At 40.4% G+C, this 20178-nt stretch overlaps 1 long non-coding RNA gene across 1 annotated transcript in view; it reads right to left on the bottom strand.

The window, feature by feature from the left end:
• The window catches only part of LOC126069163 (uncharacterized), a 79839-nt gene that overhangs the window by 4258 nt on the left and 55403 nt on the right, over positions 1-20178 (bottom strand). The window lies entirely within an intron of this gene.

The following is a 20178-nucleotide window of genomic DNA, read 5'->3' as shown; positions in this document are numbered from 1 at the left end:
GGTGCAGTGGTTCCATGAGGCATATCCAGATATACCCAATTTGACCAAACAACCAGCTATGTTTTACCATGAAACTGTAGAAATCTCTGTAATGTGCTACTTTGTATTTGCTTTCTCTCCTTCCTTGCCTCATTTCCCTTTTCTGCTAACTTTAACTGTTCTGTAATTTCAGCCCTCAAAAAACCCTTAGCACAAAAGCTTTACTTCAGTCTCTTTTTGAGAGAACTCACTCCGGTATCTCTTGATCATCAGTACCATGTCTCCAGTTTCACAGGTCACAAACCTAACTGTTATTCCTAGATAATTCCCTCTTACTCAACCCCCATATTTACTCCCAATTACCCACCAGGCAAAGTCTAAGCACTGACACATGACGAACAATGATCTCCATGCTAAAACTCCTGCCATCTCTAGAACAACTTCTCTTATGGTTTTCCTCCTTGCATGATTCCCCCCAGCTACAGTGATCTACTCACAGGATGTTTATGACTCCTTCTATCCATCTTCTCATAATCCTCCTAAATTCACCATTCTCTGCCCACAGCATCACCTTTCCTCCCATAACTACCTGGCAAAAAGCTACATATCACCCTACAGGAAGCTCATCGGTGATGAAGCTTCTGTGAAGCTGTATATGATGCTGCAGTTAGATAGATAGAATGAGAAAAAGAAACACAGCTATGACTTATAGTCCTTACTCTGTACCAGGTACTGCTCTGGGTGCTTTGCACATAATGGACTCATTTAGTCCTCACAACAATCCTGCAAATAAGATACCATTATTAGCCCCACCTCACAGATAAGAATACTGAGACACAAAGAAGTTAGGCCACACAGAGAGTCCAACATTTAAACACCCATCCATGTTCTTCACCATCATATTATCCTGCCTCATCATTACACTAGCTTGCCTGGCCAGCATATTGTATTTTCTGGGTTTTTTTTTTCTATCACAGCACTGACAATGCTCGATTCTCTTCTATGTTCATATGTGTGTCTCCCCCAAAAGACTGTTAGATCCTGGAGTTTAAGATGTCAGAATCATTACTGTATCCATGTCACATAGCACAGAAGCTGGTGCAGAGCAGGCGTCCAATAAATATTTGTCAAACTAATAATTAAATGAATCTGGTACAATTCTTAGGAAGGATCAATTTTATTTTATTTTTTGTACTTTAGATAAAGGACTAAAGAATGAATTAGCTTCTCATTAAACAGTTAATACACATATTATTTTATGACATTGGTTAACAACCCCATGACATGTCAACACTCTCCCTTCTTGTCCTTGGGTTCCCTATTACCAGCTTTCTTGTCCTCCTCCTGTCGTCTAGTCCTTGCCCCTGGGCTGTTGTGCCCCTTTAGTCTCGTCTTGTTTCATGGGCCTCTCTAATCTTTGGATGAAGGGTGAACCTCAGAAGTGACTTCATTACTGAGCTGAAAGAGTGTCCGGGGGCCATGCTATCAGAGTTTCTCCAGTTTCTGTCAGGTCAGTCAGTCTGGTCCTTTTTCAGCTCTGTCCGGGACCCTCTATTGTGGTCCCTGGCAGAGCAGTCAGTGGTGGTAGCCGGGCACCATCTAGTTGTCCTGGACTCAGTCTGGTGGAGGCCATGGTAGTTGTGGTCCATTAGTCCTTTGGACTAATTTTTCCCTTTTATCTTTAGTTTTCTTCATTCTCCCTTGCTCCTGACAGGGTAAGAACAGTGGAGTATCTTAGATGGCCTCTCACAAGCTTTTAAGACCCCAGATGTTACTCACCAAAGTAGAACATAGAACATTTTCTTTATAAACTATGTTATTCCAATTCAGCTAGATGTTCCCCAAGACCATTGTTCCCACAGCCTTTGGCCCAGCAATTCAGTCCCTCAGGGAGTTTAGATGTGTCTGTGGAACTTCCATAACCTTGCCTTGAACAAGTTGTTCTGGCTTCCCCGTTACTGTGTACTGTCTTAACCTTCACCAAAGTTAACACTTATCTTTATTGTCTATTTAGTGTTTTTCCATCCCTACCCCTCCCCTCCCTCGTATCCATCGAAGATTGTTTCTTTTTCTGTGTGAACCTTTCCATGAATTTTTATTGTAGTGGTCTCATACACTATTTGTCCTTTTGTGATTGACTTATTTCACTCAGCATGATGCCCTACAGATTCATCCATGTTTTGAGATGCTTCACAGATTCATCGTTGTTCTTTATCATTGCTTAGTACTCCTTTGTGTGTATATACCACAGTTTGTTTATCCATTCATCTGCAGATGGGTATCTAGGTTGTTTCCATCTTTTTGCTATTGTGAACAATGCTGCAATGAACATGGGTGTGCATATGTCTATTCGTGCAATGACTCTTATTTCTCTAGGATACATTCCTAGGAGTGGGATTGCTTGACCATATGGTATTTCTATTTCTAGCTTTCTAAGGAAGGGCCATATCGTTTTCTAAAATAGGTGTATCATTTTGCATTCCCACCAGCAGCGCATAAGAGTTCTGATCTCCCTACAGCCTCTCCAACATTTGTTATTTCTTGTTTTTTTAAATTTGTGCCAGTCATGTCAGGGTGAGATGGTATCTCATTGTGGTTTTGATTTGCATTTCTCTAATGGTTTTTTTTTTAATGGTTAGTGATCGTGAGCATTTCCTCATATGTCTGTTAGCCCCTTGAATGTCTTCTTTAGTGAAGTGTCTGTTCATTTCCTTTGCCTATTTTTTCATTGGATTATATGTCTTTTTGTTGTAGAGGTGTTGGATTTTCCTGCAGATTTTAGAGATTAGACCTTTGTCAGATTTGTAATAGCCAAAAATTTTTTCCCAGTCTGTCGGTTGTCTTTATACTCTTTCGGTGAAGCCTTTTGGTGAGCATAAGTGTTTAATTTTTAGAAGAGGGTCAGTTATCTAGCTTATCTTCTGAAGTTTGTGTGTTGTTAGTTATGGTTTGTATCCTGTTAATGCTGTGTATTAGGGACTCTAGCTTTGATCCTATATTTTCTTCTGTGATTTTTTTTGACTTTATATTTAGGTGTCTGATCCATTTTGAATTAATTTTTGTATATGGTGTGAGGTATGGGCCCTGTTTCATTTTTTTGTGGATGGACATCCAGTTTTGCCAGCACAATTTGTTAAAAAGACTGTTTTTCCCCCATTTGATGGACTTTGGGCCTTTGTGGGAGATCAGGCGACCATAGGTGAATGGATTTACACCTGGGTTCTCAATTCTGTTCCATTGGTCAATGTACTTGTTGTTGTACCGGTACCAGGCTGTTTTGACTACCACAGCTGTATAGTAGGTTCTGAGGTCAAGTAGTGTGAGTCCTCCTACTTTATTCTTCTTCTTCAGTAGTGTTTTACTTATCTGGGGCTTCTTCTCTTTCCATATAAAGTTAATGGTTAGTTTTTCCATCTCTTTAAAGAATGCTGTTGGTATTTGGATTGGGATTGCATTCTATTTGTAAAATGCTTTGGGTAGAATTGTCATTTTCACAACGTTGAGTCTACCTATCCATGAGTATGATATGTTTTTCCATTTATGTAGATCTCTTTTTGTTTCTTGCATTAGTGTTCTGTAGTTTTCTTTGTATAGGTCTTTTACATTCCTGGTTAGATTTATTCCTAAGTATTTTATTTTTTTAGGGGCTATTATAAATGGTATTGCTTTCCTGATTTCCTTTTCATCAGTCTGTTTATTGGCGTATAGGAATCCAACTGATTTTTGTATGTTTATCTTGTATCCTGCTTCTCTGCTGAATCTTTCTATTAGTTCCAGTAGTTTTCACTTGGAGTCTTGGGTTTTCTGTGTATAGTATCATATCATCCACAAAGAGGAACAGTTTTGCTTTTTCATTACCAATTTGGATGCCCTTTTTTTCTTTTTCTTGCCTTATTGCTCTAGCTAGGATTTCCAGCATGTCTTAGTCATCTAGTGCTGCTATAACAGAAATACCACAAGTGATGGCTTTAACAAAGAGAAATTTATTTCCTCACAGTAAAGTAGTCTAAAAGTCCAAATTCAGGGCATCAGCTCCAGGGGAAGACATTCTCTCTCTGTCGGCTTTCTCATCAATGTTCCCCTGGACTAGGAGCTTCTCTATGCAGGGACCCTGGGTCCAAAGGACATGCTCTGCTGCCAGTGCTTCTTTCTTGGTGGTATGAGGTCCCCTGTCTCTCTGCTCTCTTCTTTCTTTTATATGTCAGGAGATTGCCTCAGGACACAATCCAAATTTGTAGCCTAAGTCCTGCCTCAGTAACACAACTGTGGTCCATCCTCCCTCATTAACATCATAGAGGAAGGATTTACAACATATAGGAAAATCACACGATACCGGGAATCCTGGCCCAGCCCAACTGATACCCACATTTTTGGGGGGACATAATTCAATATATGACACAGCACAATGTTAAACAGGAGTGGTGATAAAGGGCACCCTTTTTTATATATGTCATTCCATTGCCTTCTTGCCTGCATGGTTTCTGCCAAATAATCAGAGCTTAGTCTTAGTGTTTTTCCTCTGTATGTGACTTTGTTGTTTTTCTCAAGCTGCTCTCAGGATTCTTTCTTTTCTTTGGTTTTAGGAAGTGTGATTATGACTTGCCTTGGTGATTTTCTTTTGGGGTCTATCCTATATGGGGTTCACTGAGCTTCTTGGATGGTCAGCTTTTCATCTTTCGTGATATTAGGGAAGTTTTATGTCAGCAATTCTTCAATGATCTTCTCTGTGTTTTCCATTTTCTCCCCCTGTTCTGGAACTCCAATTACTGGCAAATTTTTGCTATTGACTGTATCCCACATAATTCTCAAGGTTTCTTCATTTTTCTTCATTCTTTTTTCTGATATTTCCTCAAACAATGTTGTATCCAAGCATTTGTCTTCAGCTTCACTGATACTGTCTTTCATTGTTTCAAATTTGCTCCTCAGCCCTTGTATGACACTGTCCATTTCAGAAATCGTGTTGTTTATCTTCTGTGTTTCTAATTGCTATTTTTGTATGATTTCTAGTCATGAATTTATTTTGACATTTTGTTCTTTATTATTTTCCTGAATTCTTCCCTTTTTTGTCTGTATTTTCCATGTATTTGTCAATTTTTTTCCTCATTTTTGTCTGCTTTTTGCTTCAACTCTTGGATAGCTCTGAATATTAGAGATTGGAATTCCCTGTCACGTAGTTTAGTGTTTTTCTTCTACTGGAAAGTCATCTGGTGTTTTATTTTGGATGCCCACTGGAACCATCCTGTTTCGTTTTGTTTTTTATGTTTTGGTATTGTCTGCTGTCTTCGGAATATTCAGTAGTTATTTTCTTCATTTATTTATTGTAGATTTGTTTGTTTCATCCTGCTCTGTTTCATTTTGTTATGTCTGAACAGGTGGGCTATGGGTTCTTTGTTGTTTGCTCGTCTGTGGGCATGAGACTTTTCACCTCCTTGTCCAGTGGACAAGGCCAGTTGCTCAGCTATGGTGCGTCAGGGCAGTCCAGCTGAAGGGGGGAATTGGAATGGGTTGTTTGTGGCACATACTGGGGCTGACAGGGCAGGCCAGGTGTCAGTGCAGGGCAGAGTCCGGTAGGCTGTGCCTGTGCTGCACGGTGGTGTGATGTTCAGTACACGGTGCAGGTAGGCAGGAGGGAGGGGGGAGGTTGTGATGTGTGGAGGTAAGATGGGTATGGGAAAGAAGAGAGAAGAGAGAGAATCAGTAGCCAAAAAAACAAACAATATAGTACTGAGATTGCCATTGGAGTGGAGAGACAAGGAACTTAGAAATGAAGAAAAGGAAAAAAGAAAAAGAGAAAAGAATAAATAAATATTAAAAAAAAAAACAGAAATGCCCCCAGAGATCCCACCAGCAACCACGGAAGTGGCTCCCAGGCCTCAGGACACAGCCCATCTAGAAGGGGCAGAGATGGCACACATCACCAGGTATTCAAAACACAGGAAAAGAAGGATAGCAGAGAGAGAGATGAGAAACTGAGGAATGAACAAAAACAAAAAGGAAAAGAGATAATAAATATATAAATAAATAAACAGAAGAGAAAATAAAGGCCCCTCAGGGATCCCACTGGCACAACTATGCAGATCGAGGAAGTGGCTCCCAAGCCTCACAGTACAGCCCAGCTAGAAGGGCCAGAGATGGCACACAGTACCAGGTATTCAGGAGACAGGAAAAAAGGTAACTATAGAGAGACGAGAAACTGAGAAATGAAGAAAGACAAAAAGAAAGAAAGGAAAGGCCACAGGGATCCCTCTAGTGCAGCTTCACAGACCAGGGAAGTGGCTTCCAAGCCACGCAGTACAGCCCAGATAGAAGGGTCTCCCAAGCCATGAAAAGAAAAAGAAAACAAACAGACAAAACAAAACAAAAAAAGGCCCTGGGGATCCCACCAATGTGGTGGTGCAGACCAGGGAAGCATTTCCCCAGGCTAGCGGTGCTTCACAGCCTGTCAGTAAGAAGCAAAGATGGCACACGGAGCCAGGTGTTCAAGAGAAAGGAGGGGGAGGAGGTGAGAGGCAGGGAAGAAACCAAAAGAAGTCAAAAAAAGCAACAGCAGCAGCAATGAAATTGCACTGAAAAAGTCAGCTGATGTGGGTGGGACAAATCCAAGCAGCAGGGAGCCAGCACCTCCCAAGCCATTGTCACTCAGCCCACTGTGAAGAGGTGGAGGCCAAGCAGGGGAGGAAGGATGGGGGATGGGAAAGTGTATATTGCTGGTTACCAGGTGCTCTGTCTCTTGCTGGGAGCTCCATGAAACTGCTTTCCTGTACTCCTGCCCTCCGGTCTCTGACAGGAGTCCAAGGTAGAAAATCTGTACTGCGTTAGCTGATAGGGAACCTCTGCTTGTATCTCTTCTCGTTCTCTGTTCTCTGTCAGTTTCTTATTCCATTAGGTGCTTGGTTGAGTTCTTTATCTCTTCATTTAAGGCTTAGGGTCTCAGGATTGACATTTGCCTCTGTTTTACTTGGTTTTTTGGGTCTTTGCTGTGGAGGGACAGTGTGGTGCTTCTGTCTATAGCACCATGTTGGTTCCACCTAAAAGGATCAGTTTTAGACCTAAGTTTGCCATTTTACAAAACACTTGCCCATAAATTATCTCATTTGATCCTTCCTATTTTCCCACAAAATATTTATTCTTACTATAGTTACAAATTTAGTAATTGGAAAAGAGACAGCTTGAACCCCCAAATTTTTATATAAAACTTTGTGCCTTTCCTGAGTGTATATATCTCTGTGAGCTATAAGGTGAAACATCAGGAACAATTCCGAATTTTATAATTCTTCTGTCCCAGAAGCTAGGTAAAATGTCTACATACATGCTGTCTACATACATGGAGAAACACATAATGTCTACATACATACATATTTAGGAAGATAATCAAGCTCATGCAGAATTTTATAGACCCCAAATTGAACTGTATCAGAGTAGATCCATTCTAATAGAAAGCAAGATTAAATGAGGCATCTATTTTAAAGAAAAGTTATAACCTGTACTGGCCAATGTATTGGGCCTCCAGTATGTAAAAGAGAATAGAACTAAGCCTTTTCAGAAGTCCTTATCTTTGATATTAAAGGATCCTTGACATCCTTCAGTAACTCTATATCATAGTTTTTTGAAATTGTTCTTGGTAATTCTCTTATCAGGGTTTACTAACATTTAAATCTATTATATATATGTCGTTCAGTCAAATCTTTGATGCCCACTGAAAATGTTATTAATGCATTTTGCCACTCAAACAATTTAACAGATGAGCCAAAATTAAAATCATTTTCACGTCTCAAAAATAATTATAACCTCTCATGTAAACAAACAACCACATAACATTAATTAAATCTCTAATATACACCAGGCATAGTGCCTAGCACAGATGGAAACAAAATAAACTCTGTGAGGGTGAGGATGCTATTTTAACTCACCACTGTGTATACATAAATTAGCATAGTGCTTGACAAGTAGTAGGTACTCAAAAATATTGACAGAATGGATAAATAGAAGAAGTCAAATTCATGGCCCTTGTCCTTGAAAATATTCCAATATAAGATATTTGAAACACGTAAGAACTCTCTTGAGCCCATGGACAAGCTCATGCTACAGAGTTGTACATGAGTATTTGTGGGGCTACAGGACTAGCCCAGAAGAGCTAATTAGGTCTGATGTTGTTATGGATTGAATTGTGTCCCCTAAAGCGGTGTGTTGGAATCCTAACTCCTTTACCTGTGGATGTAACCCTATTTGGAAATAAGGTTTTCTCTGTTATGTTAATGAAGCTATATCAGTGTGGACAAAAGAAAAGGAAACCAAACCCGTTGCTCGAGCCGATTCCGACTCATAGCAACCCTATAGGACAGAGTAGAGCTGTCCCATAGGGTTTCCAAGGAGCAGCTGGTGGATTCCAACTGCCAACCTTTTGGTTTGCAGCCTGAGCTCTAAACTACTGCAACACCAGGATTCCATATCATTGTAGAGTAGGTTCTAAATCCAATTGCTTCGTAGTTATAAAAAGAGCAGCTTAGACACAAACGCACACACAAGAAAGGGAAGACAGACACCATGTGAAGATCACCAAAGAACTATGGAACACCCTGGGCTACCAACAAGGAAAGAATTAACACAGCGGAGACCCTGATTTGGACTTTTAGTCTTCCAAACTGTGAGAAAATAAATTTCTGTTCTTTAAAGCCACCCATGTGTGGTAATTCTGTTACAAGAGCACTAAGAACCTAAGACAGAGGTGATGTGGAGAGGGCTATGTCACTTCTTGTGACCTTGTCGGGATGGAAAGAGGTTGTGGAAAAGAAAAGTGACCCAGGTCTGCTTAGAAGTCTTGCAGTGCTCACTATAAGGGGTTTCTATTACTCTTGCTTTTCCCTTCACAGAAAAGAATGAAATTATGAGATGAGGAGGCTGCTCATTTGTAGTGAATTCAGTTCTCAGGCATTGTGGCTTGAGTCAACCTATGAACTCTGTGACCCAGAGGGACATTCTAGTGCAGGAGCTGGCACACATAGTAGGTGCTTCATATGTATAGTAAAATGAGTGAAATTGAGTCAGATGAAATAGCTCCCCTCAGCCCCAGGAGAAAAAGGGCAGTTTCCCGGCCAAGCTCTCTCTCGCCATCATGTGGTCGCCATTGTACATGACACTCAACCTCAGAAAAGTGACGAAGAGCAACTCATTTTTACAGATGAGAGTGGGAAATGTTATTGCTGTCGTGAATTGCCATCGAGTCAATTCCGACTCATGGCAACCCCGTGTGTGCAGATTAGAACCGCTACACAGGGTTTTCAAGGCTGTGACCTTTCGGAAGCCGATCGCCACGCCTGTCATTTGAGGTGCTTCTGGGTGGGTTTGAACTGCCAACCTTTCAGCTAGTAGGAGGCCACTTAAATATTTGCACCATCCAGGGACCCTAAGTGGGAAGTAGGGGGCAGCAAATATCGTCTTAGGGAAGTACAGGTCCCCCATGGGTGGATCTGCCCCAGGACTTGGTGGGTACACTGACCCGCACCCAGGGGCCTCAGCAGTATGTTCTTTGCTCACAGGGATATCTCTGGGCTGGAGCTGGACTGAGAAAGTGACTTCTTTCAGGTAATTTAAGCCATCCCAAACCTCAGAGAACATGTCCAGGTAATTTCCTCTCCAATCCCTCCAATGGCAATGCTAGCCAATTGGGGTGGGGTGAGGAAAGGGAGCATTCTGCCAAACGACAGCTGTGAAAAACAAAAGTAGGACTATGATCTGAAAAGGGTACGGCTGTGAGACCAGATGTTCGTGGTCCTGAAAGAGAAGCAATATGTTGTTTAGGGATTTGTTACATTAATCCTGGAATGTTAAATTTTCCCTCCCTACTTTTACTCCATATGCCTCAAAAGGCAAAGAAGCAAATGAAGGACAGATATAGGAAAGGAATTTCTAGCCACCCTGAGCTTTTTTTTTTCTGAGCTTAGTGCACAATTCTGTATAGCAGGTCAGCCTTTGGGAGACCCTGGGAGGTATGACTGGTCACTATCAAGCAGACTGTTTTACATGAGGACACGGCACAAAAGACCTCCTGGGCAGAAGCTTGGCTAGTGTTCCTGAAACAACATTTTCTGCATGGTCCCTGAATCTGTGCTCCCAGAGTCAAATATTTATACCACAGGGGAAGGCTTTCTACCTGAGGGTGGAGGGAGGAACTCCTGGTTCTCTCACGTGTTCCCAGAGAACACTGGGACCCAGTGATATACTTTAGGCTAGTCATAACCCAGAGCATAGCAATACCAACACCAAGGCTCTGTAGAAAATGGGGACATGGTCATGGGACAAACACATGGTCTAAAGGGGAAATTCCAAGAAAACAGTTAATTTCTAAGGCCTTACTGTGGGAGTCCAAGATGAGAAATCAGAATAGCTCACACATATTGAGAACTTAATACATGCCACGCAATGTTATCAATGTTTTAGAAATATTATTTCATTCCACTTTCATAATAACCTCATGAGGTAGGTACTATCACAATCCCCACTGTATATGTGAGGAAACTGAGGCACAAGGAGGTTAAATAACTAACTCAAGATCACACATTTACTGAGATGTGGTTCTTTCCTTAGCCATACCTACAACACTCCTAGTTAACTGTTGATGTAAGTTATACTGAGGTCAAAAGAGAATCTGGTTTAAGGTTTAAAGATTATGTTAGAGCAATAGTTTTGGAGGTTCATCCAGCCTCCATGGCTCCAAAAACTCTGGATTCCATGAGAATCTGAAATTCTGTTCTGCATTTTTCCCTTTTGATCAGGATTCTTCTAAACCTTAAACCAAAAATATTTCCTGAAGTCTTCTTATAACCAAACAATAGTTTAGCTTAGCTAGTAAAGAATGTCTGCCCTTCAATAAGTTGTACATCTGTAAAAAACTGAATTGGCAAAAGTTGTGCGATAGATGTAGTTACAACAATGACAAAAAAGAGTAGCTGCTGAGGCTGTTTATGTACAACCAAATACCTCATGAGATTCGTTTCTTTGGTTTGGAGGTTTAGGGTCATGGCTTCATGGGACATCTCAGTTAATTGGTGTAATAACATGTTCAGTGCTTCTGTTCTACCTCCTAGTTTGTTGCATAGTACCTGGGGTCTTAAAAGCTTGCAAGTGGCCATCCAAGGCTCAACAATTGGTCTCTATTTGCCTGGAACAACAGAGGAAGAAGGAGAGTCAGGAATAGGAAGATATGGAATGTGTGGCTAATCGCCTCCATAACCAACTGCCTCCTTTGCCATGAGACCAAAAGAACTGAATGGTGCTCACCTACCACTACTGAACATTTTGATCAAAGAATCTATAGAAGAATCCTGATCAAAATGCAGGGGGAAAATGTGTAACAGAATTTCAAATTCTCATGGACTCTAGATTTTCTGGAGCCATGGAGGGTGGGTGAGCTCCTGAAACTATTACTCTGAGATAATCTTTAAACTTTAAACCAAAAATATCCCCTGAATTCATCTTAAAAACAAACTATAGTTTAGCTTAAAAAAAAAACTTAGCTAGTAAAAAAAAAAAGGTCTGCCTTGAGCATTATGCTCTTTTAAGAACTATCTGAATGGGAGTAAATTGACAATAGAAGCTTGAAAGATTAGATAGGAGCCTCAGGGAGCAGGGAGTTTATGTTAATGAGGGAGGAACAACTCGGGAAATGAGGGTGATAATGGTTGTACAACTCGAAGAATGTAATCAGTGTCACTGAATTGTTCATGTAGAAACTTGAATTGATGTGTGTTTTACTGTGTATATTTTCAACAACAAAAATAATTTTTTTTTAAAGAGAACCTGGGCCCTAGCCCTTGCCACATGAGGGAGGCAGGCGCTGAGTATGGAGGCAGGCACTGAGTAAGGGGAACACAGGACCAGTCAAAGACAGATACATCCACAGACCTATAGGATCTGATGACCTTTGTGGACATACTCATTTATGCTGTTATCTGGAAGGGGAGAAGGTTGTAAAAAGGAAGGAGTATCCCAGATGCGAGCGGAAGGTGTTTTCCAGCCTTCATTCACTCCAAGATGTATGAGAGCTGAGGGGAAGATATGGGGATGCTGGTTTATCCTGACCCTTACTTTTACCCATCCAATGAAGACAAAAAACCTATGAAAAGGCTGCCCTCAGCCCTTCAAGACAAAGGTGAGGTTGTCCTGCCAGGATTTCTGCCATCATCTAGCCATCACTGGAATATGGGAAAAAAAACAAACCCATTGTTCTCCAGTCGATTCTGGCTCATAGGGAGCCTATAGGATAGAGTAGCACTGCGCCATAGGGTTTCCTAGGCTGAAATCTTTATGGGATCAGATCGATAGGTCTTTTCTCCTGTGGAGCCTCTGGTGGGTTTGAACCACCAACCTTTCTGTTAGCAGCCAGGCGCTTAACCACTACACCACTGACACCTAAGCCCAAATGTGCATGTGAAATGCAACTTGGGAGAAGAGAACAGAGAGCAGGGGGCTCTGAATTTGGGGATCCTGGGTAAGGAAAGAAGGCTCCATGAAAATAATTTCTTGAGATACCCAAGAAAACCAAATCTATTGCCATTGAGTCAATTCTGACTCATAGCGACCCTATAGGACAGAGTAGAACTGCCCCATAGTTTCTAAGGATGTAAATCTTTATGGAAGCAGACTGTCGCATCTGTCTTCCACGGGGCAGCTAGTGGATTCCAACTGCCAACCTTTTGGTTAGCAGCTGAGCTTTTAACCACTGCACCACCAGGGCTTCATTTTTTTTTCTCATTTTTTGAGAAGCTTCCTTGATATATGGATGTCTCTAAGATCCATCCCATTGGTCCACACACTGCCCAGTTTCCTGTGTGGTCACTCTATGTGCAGGAATACCTCTCAGTGTATTGAACTGACAGAATTTCTTGAATGACAGAAGGACATTAGGACGAGTTGAAATGGTTGCACAAAAACTACCACAGAAAAATATTAAATGGATGTATCTTATTCATAAGTAATGTGGGAAGCAATGCAACTCTGAAATTCAACTCTCGGAATCACTTAAAATATCCTGTTCCTCCCTCATTCCTCTAATTCATATTCTTCATTCTTTTCATATTCCCTATTCTATGTAAAATCACTGAATGTTATTACTAAAAAAAAGCCACGTGTAAATCTGACATCGCTATCCCTCACCCCATCTCTGACTCCAACCCCATCTCTCATCCTAAAGAAGGAAGAAGGCTTCTTCTGATCTGATCTGACATACTGCTAAAGCTTTTCCAGGTCCTTTTACGCTTTTACTTCCCTGCTTCACCTACACGTGACCTGCTCATACTTAAATGTAGATGCTTCTATCCATGGTGGGAGCCAACCTCTTGTGCAGGAGACCTGGGCCCATTTTTCAGCTTTTTGAGAAAACTGTTCTCAGATGGGAATCCCTGGGTGGTGCAAATGGTTAACATGCTTGACAGCTAGCCAAAATGTTGGAGGTTCGAGTCCAGCCAGAGGCACCTCAGAAGACAGGCTGATGATATACTTCTGGAAAAAAATCAGCCATTGAGAACCCTATGGTGTGCAGGTCTACTCTGACACACATGATGCCTCCATGAATGTGAGTCAACTCGATGGCAACTGGTACTGATTTTCAGATGAAACTAACTGCCCCACGTCTGGACAGGAATGGAGAGTCATAAGATCTGGAGGTAAGAGAGGTTATTTTGGGTTCATCTTTCTCAGAAATGCCAGCATGGGCAAGACCAACTCCCACACGACTCACCTAGGAAATTCCCAAGATCATGTTTGTCCGGCTACTGTTTGTGAGTTTGGGAAAATCCAGGGCAAGGTGAATGAGTTGAAGTTGAGGTGAATGGTCAAGGTGTTTTCACAATGTGCCCAAAAAGTAACGCAACCAAGGAGATAAGCATAAGCCATAAGTAATGAGAAAAGGCAAAAATCAGAACTTGAAAGCCCATAGGAATCATCAGGTCTTAAAATTTAGCTCAGTTGAAGAGGGAGGGGAGGGTGTAAATGCGGGGTGGAGGGAGGCGACAAGGAGATCAAATCAGGAGGCAGGAACATTACCAAAAAACAAACCAAAAAAAAGAGCTATCAAGTAAGGGGGGGGGGAGGGCAAGGAAAGACTGGTCAGAGTGAATGAGACGGGCTGACCCCTACAAGGGTGCCAGAGGTCTGTTTTCATGCAGTACCAACTATGGAGTATTGAGAAATGTTAGAAGTAAATTCTCTGAAAATAAGATTCAAAAATATATTTCCTATGATGCAATTTGGTTAATGCTTAAAAAGCACTTCTCCTGGAGTGCTTTAAAAATGTCACAATGTCTTCTGGACAAGAAAATTACTAAACAAATTTATGGAAATTGTAAGTCTTTCTTTTCCTCCTGGAGCATGACTCCACTTTCGGGAAAGAAAAAAAAAAGCATTACTTTTCTAACTTTGGAAAATGCGTTCTTTCATTAAAACCTAGCCACATTTTTTTTTAGCTTCAATAAAGCCTCATTAACTATTGAATCAGTAGTTCTGAGCCAGGAGTGGGGCGGGGCGGGGGGGCAGGAGTCCTGTCAGTAACTTAAAAAATACACATGCCCAGTCCATTTGCACCCACCACTCCCGAAGGGGGTAACAGAATTTGTGCAGAGGTGGGAGAGAGGGAAAAACAGGAGCAGTCACATTTATTTAAAACAAATAAGTATTAATAGAAACGGAACAACCAGAAGGGAAATAATGAGAATGTCCACGCATTGTGAAGAACGTAACCAATGTTACTGAAGAACTTGTGTAGAAACTGTTGAATGGGAACCTAAATTGCTGTGTAAACCTTCACCAAAAACACAATAAAATAATATTAAACAAACAAAAACCCTCCCGAGGTGATCTGACACATATCTGCATACACATTTCTCCATTTGAGAAATGCTGAACTAAGAATTTTGTTAACAATTTTATCTGGCAAAAAGATACAGGAATAAAAGGCAGGTAAAATCTAACATTTAAATTTATTTATTTCAACTATGATTACAAAAGGAATTGCATTAAGACAAGTGACACTATCAAAGATGTATGAAGAAAAAGTTATTTATCTATTCCTTTGAAATATAAACATAAAACATATATAAACAGAAATGAGTGGTTTCCGTGTGATTTTACAAAAGTGCAATCATTTACTCTGTGATTTGTTTTTTGGTTTCTTTTTCCACTTCCAAAAACCAAAACCAAACCCAGTGCCGCCGAGTCAATTCCGACTCATAGCAACCATATAAGACCAAGTAGAACTGCCCCATAGACTTTCCAAGGAGCGCCTAGTGGATTCGAACTGCCGACCCTTTGGGTTAGCAGCTGTAGCACTTAACCACTACGCCAACTTAGCATATGGTAAACATCCTGCCAAGTCAATTAATACACACGTAACTAATTGTTTCTTTTTAATAATTGCATAGTAATCCATAGGAGGAATGTACCACTGCTGATTCAACCATTCCCTTCCACCTAGACCTTCAGTTCGGATCCAATTTTTTGACAGTATGAATAAAGCTGAAATAACCATTTGTCCTTACATCTCTGCACATTAGTGCTTTTATTTCTAGAGCATAGATTCCCCAAAGGTAGTTTTCCGAGTAAAAGAATATGTGCGTTCTTTTTTTTTAAATTAACTTTTATTAAGCTTCAAGTGAACGTTTACAAATCCAATCAATCTGTCACATATAAGTTTACATACATCTTACTCCGTACTCCCACCTGCTCTTCCCCTATTGAGTCAGCCCTTTCAGTCTCTCCTTTCGTGACAATTTTGCCAGCTTCCCTCTCTCTCTATCCTCCCATTCCCCCTCCAGACAAGAGCTGCCAACACAGTCTCAAGTGTCCATCTGATATAATTAGCTCACTCTTCATCAGCATCTCTCTCCCACCCGCTGACCAGTCCCTTTCATGTCTGATGAGTTGTCTTCGGGGATGGTTCCTGTCCTGTGCCAACAGAAGGTCTGGGGAGCATGGCCGCCGGGATTCCTCCAGTCTCAGTCAGACCATTAACTATTGTCTTTTTATGAGAATTTGGGGTCTGCATCCCACTGATCTCCTGCTCCCTCAGGAGTTCTCTGTTGTGCTCCCTGTCAGGGCAGTCATCGGTTGTGGCCGGGCACCGACTAGTTCTTCTGGTCTCAGGATGATGTAGGTCTCTGGTTCATGTGGCCCTTTCTGTCTCCTGGGCTCCTAGTTGTCGTGTGACCTTGGTGTTCTTCATTTTCCTTTGCTCCAGGTGGGTTCAGACCAATTGATGCATCTTAGATGGCCGCTTGTTAGCATTTAAGACCCCAGACGCCACATTTGAAAGTGGGATGCAGAATGTTTTCATAATAGAATTATTTTGCCAATTGACTTAGAAGTCCCCTCAAACCATGTTCCCCAGACCCGCGCCCCTGCTCCGCTGACCTTTGAAGCATTCACTTTATCCCGGAAACTTCTTTGCTTTTGGTCCAGTCCAATTGAGCTGACCTTCCATGTATTGAGTGTTGTCTTTCCCTTCACCCAAAGCAGTTCTTATCTACTGATTAATCAATAAAAAACCCTTTCCCTCCCTCCCCTCTTCGTAACCACAAAAGTATGTGTTCTTCTTAGTTTTTACTATTTCTCAAGATCTTATAATAGTGGTCTTATACAATATTTGTCCTTTTGCCTCTGACTAATTTCGCACAGCATAATGCCTTCCAGGTTCCTCCATGTTATGAAATGTTTCAGAGATTCGTCACTGTTCTTTATCGATGCGGAGTATTCCATTGTGTGAATATACCACAATTTATTTACCCATTCATCCGTTGATGGACACCTTGGTTGCTTCCAGCTTTTTGCTATTGTAAACAGAGCTGCAATAAACATAGGTGTGCATATGTCTGTTTGTGTGAAGACTCTTGTATCTCTAGGGTATATTCCGAGGAGTGGGATTTCTGGGTTTCTAACTGTTTAAGATAACGCCAGATAGATTTCCAAAGTGGTTGTACCATTTTACATTCCCACCAGCAGTATATAAGAGTTCCAATCTCTCCGCAGCCTCTCCAACATTTATTCTTTTGTGTTTTTTGGATTAATGCCAGCCTTGTTGGTGTGAGATGGAATCTCATCGTAGTTTTAATTTGCATTTGCCTAATGCCTAATGATCGAGAGCATTTTCTCATGTATCTGTTGGCTGCCTGAATATCTTCTTTAGTGAAATGTGTGTTCATATCCTTTGCCCACTTCTTGATTGGGTTGTTTGTCTTTTTGTGGTTGAGTTTTGACAGAATCATGTAGATTTTGGAGATCAGGCGCTGGTCTGAGATGTCATAGCTGAAAATTCTTTCCCAGTCTGTAGGTGGTCTTTTTACTGTTTTGGTGAAGTCTTTAGATGAGCATAGGTGTTTGATTTTTAGGAGCTCCCAGTTATCGGGTTTCTCTTCATCATTTTTGGTAATGTTTTGTATTCTATTTATGCCTTGTATTAGGGCTGCTAGGGTTGTCCCTATTTTTTCTTCCATGATCTTTATCGTTTTAGTCTTTATGTTTAGGTCTTTGATCCACTTGGAGTTAGTTTTTGTGCATGGTGTGAGGTATGGGTCCTGTTTCATTCTTTTGCAAATGGATATCCAGTTATGCCAGCACCATTTGTTAAAAAGACTATCTTTTCCCCAATTAACTGACACTGGTCCTTTGTCAAATATCAGCTGCTCATACGTGGATGGATTTATATCTGGGTTCTCAATTCTGTTCCATTGGTCTATGTGCCTGTTGTTGTACCAGTACCAGGCTGTTTTGACTACTGTGGCTGTATAATAGGTTCTGAAATCAGGTAGAGTGAGGCCTCCCACTTTCTTCTTCTTTTTCAGTAATGCTTTGCTTATCCGGGGTTTCTTTCCCTTCCATATGAAATTGGTGATTTGTTTCTCTATCCCCTTAAAATATGACATTGGAATTTGGATCGGAAGTGCGTTATATGTATAGATGGCTTTTGGTAGAATAGACATTTTTACTATGTTAAGTCTTCCTATCCATGAGCAAGGTATGTTTTTCCACTTAAGTATGTCCTTTTGAATTTCTTGTAGTAGAGCTTTGTAGTTTTCTTTGTATAGGTCTTTTACATCCTTGGTAAGATTTATTCCTAAGTATTTTATCTTCTTGGGGGCTACTGTGAATGGTATTGATTTGGTTATTTCCTCTTCGGTGTTCTTTTTGTTGATGTAGAGGAATCCAAGTGATTTTTGTATGTTTATTTTATAACCTGAGACTCTGCCAAACTCTTCTATTAGTTTCAGTAGTTTTCTGGAGGATTCCTTAGGGTTTTCTGTGTATAAGATCATGTCATCTGCAAATAGTGATAACTTTACTTCCTCCTTGCCAATCCGGATACCCTTTATGTCTTTGTCTAGCCTAATTGCCCTGGCTAGGACTTCAAGTACGATGTTGAATAAGAGAGGTGATAAAGGGCATCCTTGTCTGGTTCCCGTTCTCAAGGGAAATGCTTTCAGGTTCTCTCCATTTAGAGTGATATTGGCTGTTGGCTTTGCATAGATGCCCTTTATTATGTTGAGAAATTTTCCTTCAATTCCTATTTTGATGAGAGTTTTTATCATAAATGGGTGTTGGACTTTGTCAAATGCCTTTTCTGCATCAATTGATAAGATCATGTGGTCTTTATCTTTTGTTTTATTTATGTGATGGATTACATTAATGGTTTTTCTGATATTAAACCAGCCTTGCATACCTGGTATAAATCCCACTTGATCAGGGTGAATTATTTTTTTGATGTGTTGTTGGATTCTATTGCCTAGAATTTTGTTGAGGATTTTTGCAGCTATGTTCATGAGGGATATAGGTCTATAATTTTCTTTTTTTGTAATGTCTTTACCTGGTTTTGGTATCAGGGAGATGGTAGCTTCATAGAATGAGTTGGGTAGTATTCCGTCATTTTCTATGCTTTGAAATACCTTTAGTAGTAGTGGTGTTAACTCTTCTCTGAAAGTTTGGTAGAACTCTGCAGTGAAGCCGTCCAGGCCAGGGCTTTTTTTTGTTGGAAGTTTTTTGATTACCGTTTCAATCTCTTTTTTTGTTATGGGTCTATTTAGTTGTTCTACTTCTGAATGTGTTAGTTTAGGTAGGTAGTGTTTTTCCAAGAATTCATCCATTTCTTCTAGGTTTTCAAATTTGTTAGAGTACAATTTTTCGTAGTAATCTGAAATGATTCTTTTAATTTCATTTGGTTCTGTTGTGATGTGGTCCTTCTCGTTTCTTATTCAGGTTATTTGTTTCCTTTCCTGTATTTCTTTAGTCAGTCTGGCCAATGGTTTATCAATTTTGTTAATTTTTTCAAAGAACCAGCTTTTGGCTTTGTTAATTCTTGCAATTGTTTTTCAGTTCTCTAATTCATTTAGTTCAGCTCTAATTTTTATTATTTGTTTTCTTCTGGTGCCTGATGGATTCTTTTGTTGCTCAGTTTCTATTTGTTCAAGTTGTAGGGACAGTTCTCTGCTTTTGGCTCTTTCTTCTTTTTATACGTGTGCATTTATCGATATAAATTGGCCTCTGAGCACTGCTTTTGCTGTGTCCCAGAGGTTTTGATAGGAAGTATTTTCATTCTCGTTGCATTCTATGAATTTCCTTATTCTCTCCTTGATGTCTTCTATAACCCAGTCTTTTTTCAGGAGGGTATTGTTCATTTTCCAAGTATTTGATTTCTTTTCCCTAGTTTTTCTGTTATTGATTTCTAGTTTTATTGCCTTGTGGTCTGAGAAGATGCTTTGTAATATTTTGAGGTTTTGGATTCTGCAAAGGTTTGTTTTATGACCTAATATGTGGTCTATTCTAGAGAATGTTCCATGTGCCCTAGAAAAAAAAGTATACTTTGCAGCAGTTGGGCAGAGAGTTCTGTATAAGTCAATGAGGTCAAGTTGGTTGATTGTTGTAAGTAGGTCTTCCGCGTCTCTATTGAGCTTCTTACTGGATGTCCTGTCCTTCTCCGAAAGTGGCGTGTTGAGTCTCCTACTATAACTGTGGAGGTGTCTATCTCACTTTTCAATTCTGTTAAAATTTGATTTATGTATCTTGCAGCCCTGTCATTGGGGACATAAATATTTAATATGGTTATGTCTTCCTGATCAATTGTCCCTTTTATCATTATATAGTGTCCTTCTTTATCCTTTGTGGTGGATTTAAGTCTAAAGTCTATTTTGTCAGAAATTAATATTGCTACTCCTTTTTTGC

The sequence above is a fragment of the Elephas maximus genome, chromosome X (assembly GCF_024166365.1).
Source record: "Elephas maximus indicus isolate mEleMax1 chromosome X, mEleMax1 primary haplotype, whole genome shotgun sequence".
Classification (NCBI taxonomy): Eukaryota; Metazoa; Chordata; class Mammalia; order Proboscidea; family Elephantidae; genus Elephas; species Elephas maximus.
The sequence above is the reverse complement of the archived record's forward strand: the minus strand, read 5'-3'. Positions and strand labels throughout refer to the sequence as shown.